A 16169-nucleotide genomic window follows, 5' to 3' on the forward strand; every position below is an offset into this window, starting at 1 on the left:
ACTAGTTTTATAGATGCTCAGCAATTCCGAAAACAGTCTGTTTTACACTGGATCTATTGTTTCATTTATTACAAGATTTTTCTTAGTGGAAATATTTATAATAGCAGTACTTTCTCCATGCATTTTAATAGCCTCTGCTACTTTCTGTGAAGCTTTAAAGATAGCATTTGTCTGGAAATAAGCATCATTCACGCAAACTTGTATTTACCACAGGGGTATCTGATGTCACTTAACAATTTCTCCCGCAATAAAATATATGGATAAGTTTTCGGAAAACTTCTATGTTATTGAGCTTATGATAAGCTCTAAAAGTGACTTCACTGCAAAGCAGACAAGTAGGACTGCACACTTTCTCAAGAAAAGCAAATGACTAGATAAAGCATGATGGAATAAACATTCCACCTAAAAATAACTTAGCTGAACAAATCATCTAGGCAGTTTCTTCTCCATTCTGAAATTCATTAGACAGTTTCCACTTATATCTTCTTATGACAAAAAGTCAATCCAGCCTATGATGCACCTTGATGTAACAGTTTGTGACTTGACCTCCAGGTAATTTGCTCCAGCAACATACATGAACTCAAAACTTACAAAAATGAGAATTTATTCATCTTCATCAAGTTATTATTTTTTAAGGAGTGTTCACCATAATTTACTCTCATTACCTGTATTTTTTTCAAATTTCCTAGGAAAGAAAAATTCTTTAGTTGGTATATTTTAAAATCTCAGTAAATCTTTTCAGTTCTACTATTGAAATTTTATGAGCTTTTATTATATTGCTTCACAATATGAAAACAGCTTTCCACTTTTTCATGTATATTGTGACATGAAATGTTCTAGTAATTAGTATGAAATAATAAAATCACTTCAATTATTGAATACATTGTATCTAATACAAATTTAAATACTTCATTTTAATTTCCATGTTGAACCCCCCTCCCACTTGTATTATAATGAAAGTCAGTAATCTTGCAGAGCAGCTAATTTCATACCATAAAAAAATATATTATTAGCTGCCATTAAGTCATCATAAAAGAAATTATGAATTTGAGGTTAAACATATTTCATGTCTTGAGACTTCCCTTTTTGTCTTGAATACATATGAAAATACTTTTGTTAAAACCAGCTTGCATGTACTGAAATTATAAAAGACAACACATTGGAAAATATATTTTGCGTGAAATTTTCCTCATTTGGATGTGATCACTGCAAGTGTAATTAAAATAAAAATGCTAACTCTAGACATATTTTTGCTTTTTGTTTTCCCTGTTGGCATTTGAAAATATGTTAATGTTTACTCCAATTATGTTCAACCAAGTTCTTTTATGTATCATCAGACCTACTTTTAATATTTCATAACCAAGTCAATAACATTCATACTTTCAATTTATTGTCTTGTTTTAATTACACAAGTCCTCTGTCATACAATGAACTGAGATTGCTTAACTATTATCTGATTCTATTGCAGGTTTTATCTACACCTACGCTAAAAGTGGACTTAATAGGAATTGAGGTAGTGACTTGATAATTGAAATTCCCAATTTATAATGATTTTTCTATGATGCATAAAATTATAATTTTACATTCTCTTTCCTAAAGACAATTCTGTATTTTTTTAACATATTTATTTCAGTATGTCTCTATTTTGGTATGCATTTAAAGTTTAAGTGTGGTCAAATGTTCTTTATTTCCATTCTTTGTTGCTTCATCACTTACAGAAGACACTATTTCAATAACCAATTAATCTTTGTAAGGCTGTTTTGGTTTTACTCTCTTACCTACATGTACTGCATTTGCTCTGCCCATGTGCCTTAATATTGTTCATATTTTTCTCTCATTTAGTATTTGCAGGACATTTCAGAACTTTCTTCCAAGATAAGCCAGTAAAAGCATTCTGTCAACTACAGTGGCTTGCAGTTAGGTTTCTGTTGCATTTCTATAGTTTTTCCACTTTGCCTCAGCCTCTATCTTTTAATGAATTTTTTTTCAGTAATATATACATTCTAATACCTTTTAAAGTCATGGCTTCTTCAACACATTACTAGTGTATACATTTGAATTTGAATTTTTAAACCAAAGATTTTAGCCATGTGTCTAATTTGTGTTTGTCTATTGTTCTTGTTATGTGGTACTCATGTATAGCAATTTTTTCAATCTATTGTTCTATTTTAATAAAGGAATTTACTACTTCTATAACCACCATGTTCACAATATTATACTGATCTCATTTTAAGTTATACTAAAATTATATTTCAATCTCATTTGGTAGCTGAACAAGATAATTTCCCTTTCCCTCCCAGCCTATGGAGAAAAAAATCTCTTTATACTATCTGTATTTTCATCTAACATTATCCTCTGCTGTATCAGAAATCACTATCTGTTGGCATTTTGCAATCCTGTTTTGTCTGACATTTACCTTGAAAGTAACATGGATTTGATTCCACTTGTTTGCTTGAATACCGATTACTTCTGCGCAAAAGAGAATACATTTAAAAAAAAAAATAGATCCAAATAGTTTTGTTCACATAATATATTCTAATTGGCTTTGTCATTTACTGTCGTCTATCAATTCACATTTTATAACATGGACATTATACAAATAGTGTGGATTCTGTGCACACACCAATCCCTATGCAGGGGGAAGGATGTGAAGAGACTGGAAAGGAAAAAATTTTAATAGCTTAACATTAGTCCTGATTGTGCAACAGTTGAGCATGTCCATCCTATGACTATTGCCCAGCTTGTGGAGCCTGGTGAGGGTCAGGAACCTCAGGCACTCTGAACAAGCTGGTGCTCAGCTGTGCAGTGCATTCTGCCCTTTCTATCCCTTTGCAGCTCTCAAGTCCTCTGCTTGGCCTTTTAATGACTGTGACAATATTTCCTCTCTTTATAAAGATTGGATCTAAATGTTACTGATGTCCATGGGAATATTCAGCTAGACCATGATGAGCTTTCCATCAGAACTGTGTGCACTTCTGTTGTTTACCTGAAGCTTATACTTGATTGCTGTCATAGAACACTTTGAAATACTTTGTTGTAATTACTGACTGGTAATTGGCAATTTCTGAGGGGCACCACAGGAATACTAATTTGTCTGGTCTCTAATAAACCAACTGTATTGTTTCAGATCCATGAGAAAGAACTATACTGTTACAATGAATGTTATGTCCTCATAATTATTTTTATAATTTTCTCATGTTCTAGTGTTTCTTGCTTCAAGATTTACATTCAGTATGTAGTCTGAGCTCAATCAAAAAATGTGTTGTTCAAGCCAGTGCATATTTTTTTCTGAGCAATAAGCTATGACTATTTACATTCTCCCTGTATATTGTACATTGCACCTGTAAGTTAACAGGACTTCAAATTCAAAAATAAAATTATTTGGTTACTCTTATCAAAGATGGAGTCAAAGGCAAAACTTGAACTTAAAAAATGCAGGATCATATCCATGCAAATTTTTGAACTTGTTAGTAGATAATATTAATAACAGTAGGGTTCAAATGCCCTTTAAAACTACAATGTCTCTGCCTTCCTGATTATCCTTTTGTCCTTTGGATTTCTTAGTGATATCAATATCCCAACAAAGTATGAATAAAAATTCTCCACTACCTGTTCTTTTATAATCTCATCCTTTTTTTGCAGTCTATGATCTCACCAAAACAAGGTTACTAGGCCACATATTTTTTTTTTTTTATAAACCTCTAATCTGTTGAAAATGCAGTAGACACATATGGTTCTAAATTGTTCCTTTATACAATTACTACAGATTACAGATACTATAAATATTGTCCATGAGGAAAGTGCAATTCTGTATGACAAATTTCAAACTGTTTGTAATTGAACTACAGATTTTTGTGCAGTTTTCTTAGAAACAGGCTCCTGAGAAGTTTGCAGAACTTACAGGGTAAGAACCACCCACTTAAACCAGCGAATCCAGAGACATCTAGGTAGTGCTGTGTTGTTCTATTAGAGCTGGGTTCAGTGTCTAATATGCGAATAATAATTGACTTTAAGTAATAGGTACTATTTTCCATGTCGGGGAATGCAGAAATATTAACAATATTTCTAGTAGTTGTTAGTTATAATTTTTGCCAAGTAGTCAGTATCATTGGGAATGAATGTGATAGAGGAGGATATAACTTGCCTTATTAATGACTGCTCCAATAGGACAGAAAGATATGGATATCCAGTGACATGGGTGCATGTACCTAGGCCAGGTGGGATCCTATGCTTAGCCCAATCCTCCTCTTTCTCTGGAGTTCTCCTACTGATGGAGTACAGACGTTAGTAATTACCCTCACCCTTCTCACTCTTTCCCATTATTCAATATCAATAAAGTGTTAAGACAAACATGATGGTGACATTAATTTTTTTGGACAACAGGTCAGGGAGACTTGGAGTAGGGGAAGCATCTCTTCTTGTACCTGATAAACCAGTTTGGTCTCCAGAACATGGGGAAAGGAATTTTTTGCTGATCATCTTTTAGTGGAGGGTTCCACCCTCTTTTTCCTCACTTCCATCAGAAGTTGAGAATCAACTCAGAAACCTCTGAACCCTTTACTCTCCTCTCCTCAAATCAAAAAGTCCCTCTGGCCACAAAAACCCAGTAGTCCCCCAGCTCAAACCACAGCAGAAACACAGGGAGACCGGTTGCTGCTTGTACAAGTGGGCAGTAAAGCTACACCCTAGGGAGGGGTACACAAACTGAAAAGAAATAAATGTCAGAAATGTTATAATTTTGCTGCCATTCTGGCAGGTAATCATTTTCGTAACTGACTTCACACATGTTTTCTACTGGGATCTTGTGGTACTCCTGCTCACTACCAGATGAACTCAATGAAATTATAATGTACATGACTCTCACAAGTAAGAGCTTCAACTTCTTAATTGCACTTATTTATGACCACAGGTACATATGTATATATATACACACACACATATAAGGAAAGCATAGCTATGTTTCTGCATTTAAATGCTGAGGTTTTTTATAGTGATTGTGTCAGAATATCTTTTGCATGCAATTTCAGAGGGCTGTAGACAGTAAAACAAATGAAAAATACTTTCAAAATTTTCAGTGAGGTAACCTAGAAGTTTTAACATCCAGTCCTACCATTAATGAATATAATTGGTGAAGTATTAAGATTTGTTAAGATAAATCAATTTCCAGTCTCAACTGTTTAACATAACATATGGCATCATTCCAGTTTTTGAGGAAAAATGTTACAAAATGTGCTGTCTTCAAAGATGAACACCTTTATATTTCAGGGCAAATAACAATTTTTTTTTTTTTCTGAGTGGGATTGGTGGTGCTGTTTGTCAACCACACATGGGAAAACAATTGCTTGCATATGAAGATGGTGACTTTGTCCTATGACTACTGTATATTTAAACCATAACATCTTCCATTGTCTTTTTTATAAACAGAAAAAGAAATCTTGGATGCCTTGTGGCAATGCTGGAACCCTCATGTTTCCTTCAGTGTGCCTTAGAATTAACTACTACAGACGACCTGCAAAAAAAAAAAACAAAAAACATGTCTCTTTTCCTTGTCCTTCCTGTTCTTTAGATACTTGATAGTGGTCACTGGGATGGAAATTTCTGTTTAAAGGGAGCATGCTCACATCATTCAACTTTTCAATTATCAGGATAAAACTGAACTTCAGGACCAATTAAGCAAAGTGGGCATAAGTCAACTTTTATTTGCATTGTATACGGACATTTAAATTAAAGTTAACAGAGGTATTGTTTACCTTGGCGCTGATCATTTAGATGACCATACAGTAAGGATGAAGAATTCCAAAACCTCCATTGTAGCAAAAAGATTTCAGGTTTCCTAAACCTTTGCTCCTTGAGGTGAGAAACAGAAAGGGAAGCTTAGGCCTTCATGTTGAAGTAATTGCTTAAATTTTCTGAGGGTGCGAATGTTGTCAGTGCTTGTAGTGAGGTACAAAGTGCACGGGTGATTCACTGAAAGTTGCCAATTAGTCATACTAAGTAATTGTATTAATGTGACTTAGTCAAAAGTTCCTCTTTCATGGAATTTTTGCCTCAAAACAAATTTGTTGAATGAAGTGGAATTCTTTTGCAGAAACCTTGAAAGCATAAATTGGTGCTGATTTGCTGGAGGACCCTGGGAACTGCCAGCCAGTCAGTTTCCTCTCTGTACCTGGTACAGTTATGAAACACATCACCCTGCAAGACGTATTACAGCATATGGAAGACAAGGAGGTGATTAAGGACAGCAAACATGTCTTTCCCAAAGGCAAATTCTGACTGATCTCATAGCCTTCAGTGATGGACTGACTGCATCAGTGGACAAGGTACCTTCCGATACCATGTACCTGGACTTCTGTAAGGCCTTTGATATGATCCCCCCACAGCAGTCATGCTGCTAAATTGGAGGCATACAGGTTTGGTGGTTAGACTGTTACACTGATATGGCCTCATTCAAAGATTTACTGTCAATGTCTGTGTCCAAGTGGAAACCAGTAAGAGTGATGTCCCTCAAGGTTTTCTGCTGGGGCCAGTGCTATTTAATGCCTTTTTAAACTACACAGACAGTGAGAAAGACTGCACACTTAGCAAGTTTGCAGATGACACCAAGCTTTGTGGTGCAGCTAATACACCTGAGTGAAGAGACACCATCCAAAGAGACCTTGACAGACTTAAGGAACATGCCTATGCAAATCTCATGAAGTTCAACAAGGCCAAGTCCAAGGTCCTGCACCTGGGCTGGGTAAATCCTCAGCATCACTGAAGATTCTGGGATTAAGAGATTGAGAACAGCTGTGCTGATAAGGACATGATGGAACTGGCAGATGAAAAACTCAATATGAGCTAATGATTTTCAACTGAAAGAGAAGGTTTAGGTTGCACACGAGGAAGAAATATTTTACAGCAAACCGTTGAGACACAGGAACAGATTGCCCAGAGAATTTGTGGATATTCCATCATTGGAAAAGTTCAAGGCCAGGTTGGAAGGGGCTTTGAGCAACCTGATCTAGAGGAAAGTGCTCCTGTCCATGGCAGGGAGATCAAACTTTGAAGTTCTTTTCTAGCCCAAACAATTCTGATTCTAGAATGACAGCATAGACAGAGCAGATGTTTTTCTGTGTTTTTCTCCGGTATTTACCACTCTAGGTCTGATGTTATAGAATAAAAACTCAAAATTACCTGCAAAAGCCTCCTCAACTCAGAGCACATAAGAATATTACTTTAGCTATTAGTAAATATAACATATAGCTCTGGAGAACTTACAATGCAAGTATATGCATGACTTTTATAACAGAGATGCTGTGCACTTAAATAACAAAAAGCAAACAAAAAAAATCTCTATTAGTCATTACACATTATAGATTTAAATATACCTATGTAGGTATATATGTAGATATATAAAGAGATATAAGTATACCTAGATTCCTAAATCTTTGAATCTAACCTCTGTGTCTAAAATTATATCAAAATAATAATAAAACTATATCGACACAGATACAGATACATATATATACACAAATGTAAGTTTTCACTACAGGCAATGGAATTTCATGACTTTTAAAATTTTCTACTAAACTCACAGGCTGACTAGCATGAAGTTTAATTAGTGCCAATTAACTAGAGGTGAAGGAAGCAGAAAATTAACGTGACTCTTTTCTTTCTCCATTCTACCACACCGTCCCCTCATTTATGTTCCTCTAAAGAGTATTTTCTTTCATATTTCAGCTTTCAGTCTGTAAAAAATATTGATTCTGATGCTATTTGTGAAGAAAGGAGATAAACGACAACATTGATTTTGGTCCTATTTTTATTGTAGCTACCCACAGTATTGCATTTTAAATGGTCTCAAAATAAGCAATCCAGAAATGTTTATGCTGCTTCAGCTTTGTGAATCCACTCTTCTTGGAGAGGAAGCCTTCCTTTTTTCCTTCCTTACCTCTTTCTTTCCTTCCTTCCTTAGACCAATGTCTGTATATAGCAGCGCAGTTCTCTATTTAATCGTATAACTGCTTTGCAAATATAAAGTAGGTAAAAAACTATTCAGCCTGTAGGCTTTTGGTTTGGGGAGTGCTCTGAACTATGGTCTCAACACATGGGACACAGAAAAAAAACATAGAGGGCCTTTTTGTATTTGGGAAGTTTATTTTAATTTTTCTGTATCCTATATTTTCTAAATTCTTTGGAACTATATTGTAGGGACATGTGAAGAAAATTTGCTCTGAAATGTAAATGTGAATTTCCTGAGCATAAATTCAAATGGGAAATAAATTTTTAGAGTGAGTATCATTGTCAGAAGTGCTAAATCTTTCATTCTAGTAGTGCTCACATTTATGTTTCTGAATGTGCAGCACTAGGCATGTTCCTAAATCATTATCTCTTAGATTCAACCTATCAATAGGGATGAGCATATTTTAATATAATTTTTGGGGCTTTTTTTTGATTTTTTTTGGCTAAAGACTTCAGTCTGTGGTGCAGTCTAGCAACTTCCTATTTCACCCCCCATTTTGAGCTAAATAGTTATTTTTTTTCCCTTTCCTGAATGAAAGCTTCAGGGAAAGACTCTCAACCATTAGATTTTTTTGGCTGATGGTAGCTGAGAGCAGCTATACTAACTTTTTTGAGATTTTCCTCTCTTTAATTGCCTATAAAAGGATTATAGGTACATTAAACAAAACTTTTTTTTTTATTATTTGAAAGTCTTTTTGCTTACTTCAGGGATGTTTTGGTACCATAAGTAGATTTTTCAAGAAGACACTAACTGGAAGAGCAGGCAGTACCAGAAGCTAGAATTTTATCAAAATGTGACAAATGTAATTACAATATCACAAAATCAGTACTTCAAGTAATGTGTGAGTTTTCAGCTTTATTATTACTGCTTCTATTCCTACTACTAAGCAAAGAACAATTACCTTTAGTGTCATTCAAATTCCATGAAGGAACTTGAAGAGATCAATTAATTTTATTTAGAATACAAGGAATTTTACTTATTATCTTACTTTAGAATATATGTAAATCCAGCCAGATAGCTGGTCTTGAGTAGAAAAGGAGTCATACATAACACAAATTTAAAACCATTAAAAGCAAGATCAAGCTCAATTGCTCATAATCCATGGATTTCAGAAAACAGGAAGGAATGAAGAGACTACATTATTTTTTAGATAGAAATCCATTTTTCCTACAAGTCTGAATTCCCATTAGCAATGAAATTACCTTTTATATTTGGGAAGCAAATGTAAGGATTATTGCAAATCTTCCAGGAAATGGGAAAATATTTTTTGTAATTCAATATTTTTATGTTTACTCTGAGGAAAATAGAATTTTTTTATCAGATAGCTTCATTATAAGAATACAGATTCAGCACTCATTTTTACTTGGGGTAAGGGAAATGCACAAAAGTAATTTCACTGGCTTCAGTGGGACCAGTCTTATTGCAAAATATTACTTGTTCTGAATACAGGTTCTGGAATGCAACACAAGCACAAACAGCTCTCCTGACGAATAGTTTAAACAACTACAAGAATTTCCTTTTGAAATAAGTATGTTTTTCTGATTTTTTTCACTTTACACAGGAAAAGTTATTTCCATGAGATTACCTACAACCAGCATCTATGACTTAAAAATAAGAAGGATGAACAATAATTTCCCACTACAAACTTGATTTTTAAATCCACTAGTATGGAAAATAGTGACAAAGAATAATGCAAACCATGTAAAAATATTGCAATAAACAACAAAGTAGGCAGAAAAATTCAGCCATAATACAGCACTATAAATTTCAGCAAACCCATTGTAATATATTGCTTTGTACAAATATTTAATTATTTTTGTCTAGAATTTGCATGAGTTATGCTTGGGTTTATGTCTCTAGATGCGTGTATATGTGCATGAAGATAAATATATATATATATATATATGTATGTATCTACGTATATAACAGTTCTGTTTATAAACTGGGTCTATTTTTATCTGTTAAAATCAAATGTGAGTAGTTTACTGAAACTTTCAAATCATACAGAACTTATAACTGCTGGATTTTAAAATGCTAAATTTCATTTGTTCTGTGCCTATTTTTTCTTTCAAAACAGAAGCAATGGGATTAACTTCACCCTTATACCCAACTCAGACCTGTTTTCCTTTGCCTCTTCATCTCAATAGGAGCTAATATTGAATGATCGAGTACAGAGGAAATAAAATCCAATTATTTTAGTAAGATCTTAAGCTGAGTTTTTTAGATCATTATATTTTTAAATTTTCTTTATTGAACACTTTTTATACAACTTGGTATTTTATTGAATTCTTTTTTACAACGTGCCAAAGTATAAATGTTAAATTCTGCACCACTGATTATCAATATAATAGATCATATTTTTTTGAAAGTAATGGCTAAATCTGTCTGTATATGTTGCCAGAAGGCTTGTATACATCATTAATTGACTTCAATTATTATTGAAAAATACTTAAATTCAGATAATCTCCTTCTGAGAGCTGTTGTGTAATTTGTTTAAAATGATGAAAAGGCCTAATGTTTCCATCCCCAAACAAGAATGCATTATCCACCATTTTCTCTATTTCATAGAAAATCTTCTTAGGTGCAATTTATGAAGATCCTGCTTTGAGTCTGGATAAGTGCTTTAGGATCTCTTTCTCAACATACTTATGTACAATGGCAAGATATAGTCAGTGTTTTTTAGAAAGTGGAATCCTTGAATACCAACGTGCATGGCCCAAAACTGCAGTATCAATATAGGCAGAATTTCCATGAATGTGGTCATTCTTTCTCTCAAATACAGCCTCTGAGGACCAAGCAACCTGAACATCATCTAACATACAGAAAACCTGTACTTACCTATACCTCCTTGACATTTGCAAATAAGGAGATAACATAAAAACTATTTTTTTTCTGAGATTAGGAAACAGAATCCAAAGTGATGTTGTCTTGATGCTGCTATTACTTTTACTACTAAAAATTATGAAATTTAATTATAGAAGTTCGAATTTCACTAGCAAAGAAATACACTGGCCATCACTTGAAGCACTCCATTTTGCAGTTGCAGAAATACACTTTCTGAGAAATATTTGTGTTTATTGATGGTGTTATTTAAGTATTCAAGATTAACATATTTTTATGAACATTGATATAATCATACAGAGAAATTGGAGAACTGGGAAAGTGGAGGGCCCATTAGATCCCTGGCTCTGACACAGAGCTACTCTGTAACTGAGACCAAGTCTCTGTGTGGCGCTGTATGGGATGACAACAACGCCACACACGTCATTTTGTAATCTTCCCAAGATTGCAGAGATTATAAATACCATGCCTCACTTCCTGATATTTCCATAATAAAATTACATACGGTGTATTAAAAAATATTCTTTTTCTAAAACATTTTGGGTTTTCTTCTGGGCTGCAGTATACATCCAGCATTTTTTCCTTTTTCCTGAAGCTAGCAACTTTTTTCCAAAAGTAGGATTTTGCGCTGCAGACACATAGGATGATTAGATCAAGATACTCCTCTCCTGTTCAGTCATGCTCAACAAGTAGTCCTCGATGCCACTGGGGTATTTTTTATCATGACGAGTCACTGAAAGCCAGGAAAATAACTTGTCTTTTAATATTCAGCAATTTCTTATACGGTTAAAAGGTAAGGAGAGAAATTACCCTGACTGTTTTTGCAAAAATACTTTTTGTTCATTTACCCTTGCTTTATTTTCCTTCTCCTCTTACCACTTTTAGCAAAATTTTGGATTTATTCTTATATATGATTTTTATAAATTCCCTCACTCATATACAGAATGCAGTTAGCTTTTTCTTGGGCATCTCTATTCATGTTCAAATATTAGTGCTTCTGCAGATATTTACATGTAACACCTGCTGCAAGCCTTAGAAATTCAGAAGGCATTCTGATATGAGTGGGAGACACATTTTTCTCTTTTGCTTCAGTTACCTTCTGAAGTTAAATAGTTCTGACTGCATGGAAGAAACACATTTATTTATTTATCTAAATTGTTTTATAATCTAGCCTATGTACCCCAGTTTTCTTATATGATATCTCCTGAACAAACTCATCCTCAGAGAAAATTGACAGTCCTGTTACTATCTGGCTTTACTTCTCAAACGCTTCTGCAAGTAGATTCCCTGCAACCCACGTTGTGCAGATTCAGAAACCGTGTGCTGATGCCAGAGATAAGCGAATGTCAGAATTAAGTTGTACAGTCCTTTCAGCAGCATTATGGGTGGTGACATTTAAACTGGTGGGCTTCAGTTATTACATTTTGTTTGGTGGATAGGTCAGGGAATGAAATCATCGTCATTGGCTGATCCCATGATGAGAGGGCGTCTCTGCCAGTACCATGCTGGGATCAGCATCCTTGTGGAGCAACAGGCAGGTGAGAGGAGAGCACAAGTCCTGTACATGGGATGCTGTCTGGAGACGAGGACAGCCTTTACAGAATTTTCACTTCCGCAGACAAGTGTGAAAATTCTGAAAGCTTCAAGCAGTTTTACCATGGATCTGTACAAAGTACATGGCAAAGATGTTTCTCCCCACATTTTCTCTACAAACTGCATCACCAAACTTCTTTTTGTGTTTAGGTGAGATGTACTGGTTACACACACAGCATAATATTCTACAATAATGGGTACAAGACAATCTCTTAAATTAAAAACTCTACTTAGTTCACACAATAAGCATATAAAAAAACTTTGATTGCTGAACTCACTCCATCAAGTTAAAAAAGACTTGGCAACTGTTTTAGGTACAAGTATTAATAGTACTGATACAATTACATTTCTCCATTTAAAATCAATCTTGTTTACCTAACGTAAAAAAGCCCAAACCAAGAATTATTTATTTCACAGACATTTGACTGTATAATGTTCAAATATTTGTTAATAGAAAATTAAATTACATTAGACGTAAACATATTTAATTCTCTCTTGAATTTACATTACTACACAAAGAAATGCAAATGACAGGACAATATATTTTATCTGTCAGATTGATATATAAATAGCAATATACCTTTTTCAACAACTAACATAATTCACTAATAAATTTCTTAATATTCATAGACAAATTATAACACAAGATTTCTGAATATTTAATTAGTTCACTCAATTTTTGGAATAAAATTATCATTTCAGATATGGAGAAAGATTTGGAGCCTGATTTTTAAAGATCTGTCATTAGAAATTCTTATCACTATGACCAATATAATTTATTAAAGAAATCTTTTGATCTCATCTCCAAAACTATTGCAAGTATTACACTTCCCTTTTTATCCATATTTATCTTTAGCATGAGTAGCTAGTGTAATACTGAGCAAAGAAGCATAATCCTGCTGTGGTTTCACTAAAATATTAGTTTTATCACTTTTATCCCTTAAATCAGAGCAAGACTCACACATTGGTTGTAAATCTGTCTACTGAAAATGGAAAGTGTTTTAAGAAAATACCATTCCATTTTCTGAACTATGACTTAAATCTGTGACAAGGTGAGTTGCTGCTGTATGCACATTGCCTTACAACAGCAAGGGATACCAATTTCCTTTTAGTTCATATACATCATTCTTTCTATGAAGCTCATACAGTGAAATTAAACAGATGTGACAGCATGTTACTTGCATGTGAAAAGGCAAAATGTCATTCAGTTGTTTTCTGCTGGTTATTTCAGAATCAAGTGGTCAGTTTGATCTTTTATGCTTTCTGCCTTGCATTCCGTGGGACTCTCTGATTACATATATTAGACTGACAAGGTAGTTTGGAAGCACTTCTGGAAAGCATCCTTACACTTTAAGCCTGTTGACTTGTCTTACTGCTACAGATATCCAAAGGGACATTTTCCTCAGCTCTCAATCTTTCTGAACCCTAAGCTGCACTTCCCCCTGTAACATATATAAAAAAATCCCACTAATTTTGCTACATTCACTAAAGAAAATTTAAAAATAGTGTTAGTACTTCCTTCTTAGCCGTAACAAGGACCTCCTATTTTTTCATCCTTCTTAACCAGGGTTGTTTTTATTAGATGTATTGACAAACACATATGTGAAGAAAAAAAAAAAAAGGGGGATAGCTTCTATCTGGAGAGGTGAAAAAGCATCCTGCATGAAAGTTAGGCTATATTGTAACTCCTACATGGCAAGGAAAGCTGAATAATATCTAACAGTATTGCCAAGGAGCATATGCATTGCTATTTTTTTTAATATGCACAAGTAGTTGTCATATATAGTGTATCAGAAGTTTAAATTTCAGCAAGTTAGTGGGTTGTGGGCTTTTTGAACTCATCAAGAAAAATATCCCCAAAGTGCTCTGCTGACACTGCCCCTCCACTCCCCCTTCCCTAAAAAGTATCTTTAAGACATTTTCAGCATTTTAGACACTCCTGAAGAAAACATCAGCTCTTTCTCTGTGTGCAGTTCTCATGCTACAGAAAGTTGATCTACTCACCCAGGCTGGCTGTGTGAGCCCGGTCCCGTCCGTTCCGCGCTGCTTCTCTACCTGCTCGCTGCCCTCCGCATGTTACCGCGCCTCCAGCGCCGAACGCACTCGCTAGGGCTCCCTCTCTGCCGGCATCACTTTTAAGTCAGGCAGGCAGCGAGCAGAAGCCAAAGGGGCTCTCTGTCTGATTGGTTTCCATTCAGTGCCGCTGATGAATAAAATAGGTCCCTGACAAGGAGAGGTGCTGCTGCCCCTCACAGAGATGCTGCTGCTGCTAGAGCCGCAGTGCTCAGCGTGAGAAGGTTTGGGGCTGGGGGGGACAGCACGGCGGCTTTGCCAGCCAAACACTGATTTGCAACTGAATGCGGTGGGAGGGTTCAGAGAGGAGGGCTTTGTTAAGGACCCTCTTATTAACTGAAGCTTAAATACAGAGGTTCATGTTACCAGCTCAGTTTGGTCTGTTTTAAGATCAGGTGTAAAGGTATACCCCTAACTTGTGAATTATAAGGAGAAAAAAAAAAAAATTACTGTAAATATCTATACTAGCAACACATTGGTGTGCAATACACATTGGAGAATGCAAAATTATCCCTCAATGCTACTATGTTGACAAATGATTTTAAGATGAAAGAAAGCAAGGTATGTGAGATTTTCTGTGTGCTCAATAGGTTTACATCTCTAGTGTCACTTACAGCTATTGTTAATGATGGGCTTGTCATTGTACCTGAAAGTGAACATAATACAAAGTTGCGAGGGACGTTTTGGGAATTGTGACTAATAATGTTCAAGTCATTCACAGAAATAAACAGTTTTGCTAGCAACAACAATGAATTTCCTGGTTTCTGGTGCAGCCTGTTTGGGTACAAGTAATAACTGCTCACTACTATGACTCCAGATGTTCAATGTTACAGAATATTGTGGTTTTCTTGAACTATCATTTTCAATTAAGGCATGACGTCATTTACTAAAATAAGAAAACTGGAGTATCCTAAATTCTGGGTTTTGCTGTTTGTGCCTTTTTTGTGGGCTCTGGGGTGCTAAAGAGTGTTTGAGTCAACAACACAAGATTAAAATTTGCAATGGAACTTCTAGAAACTGATTGCCATTACTTTCTGTAATGACAAATCCTGATGACAGCTGTTGTGGGCATCAACAGAATAGGAGAAAATGCTGCAAAGTGTAGTTGTATAGTCTTGTAGCATAATTAATTTGGTACCAACACTTTCTCTTAGGAAAATGAATCATGAGGCTGATTTGTAGTTATGAAATTTTATTAGGGCTGTGCTTTCATTAGCTGGATTGAAAAAAGACATGGGTTTAATCTGGTGGTGAAACTGTATTATAACTAAAGGAAGATTTGCACCAAATAACCAAGTGAGAAATCTAAGGGGTTATTTTTAGGCTCTTCTTATTGCCTTAGTACTATCATTGATGAGCTCAACAGACTCATATTCACAGTGCACTGTAACCAGTGAGAACTAATTCGCCATTAGATCCCATCTGAAATTATTAAAGGATTGATGTAATTCGCAGACACCAGTCAGAGCCTTTATATTGAATTAAGTGGCAGTCAAATGTACTAGGTCTTCTCCGAACTCTACACGTCCATGAAAGCAATATTTGCATACATGTCACAGAGTGCACACTTGGGTCTAATATGGGAATATCAGAAAGCTAAATCCAGACCCAGGACAAAATTGATTAATGTAGTTCAGGGAAAACACAGAAGCAAAGTTGT

At 35.0% G+C, this 16169-nt stretch overlaps 1 protein-coding gene across 1 annotated transcript in view; it reads right to left on the bottom strand.

The window, feature by feature from the left end:
- CDH9 (cadherin 9) overlaps positions 1-14775 on the bottom strand; it is a 99230-nt gene extending 84455 nt beyond the window's left edge. The window contains exon 1 of the mRNA XM_023920025.2: positions 14441-14775. The gene's annotated coding sequence lies outside the window, so the exon portion shown is untranslated. The remainder of the gene's footprint in view (positions 1-14440) is intronic.
- Between the last annotated feature and the right edge of the window lie 1394 nt (positions 14776-16169).

The sequence above is a fragment of the Cyanistes caeruleus genome, chromosome 1, assembly GCF_971803275.1.
Source record: "Cyanistes caeruleus chromosome 1, bCyaCae1.hap1.1, whole genome shotgun sequence".
NCBI classification, from domain to species: Eukaryota; Metazoa; Chordata; class Aves; order Passeriformes; family Paridae; genus Cyanistes; species Cyanistes caeruleus.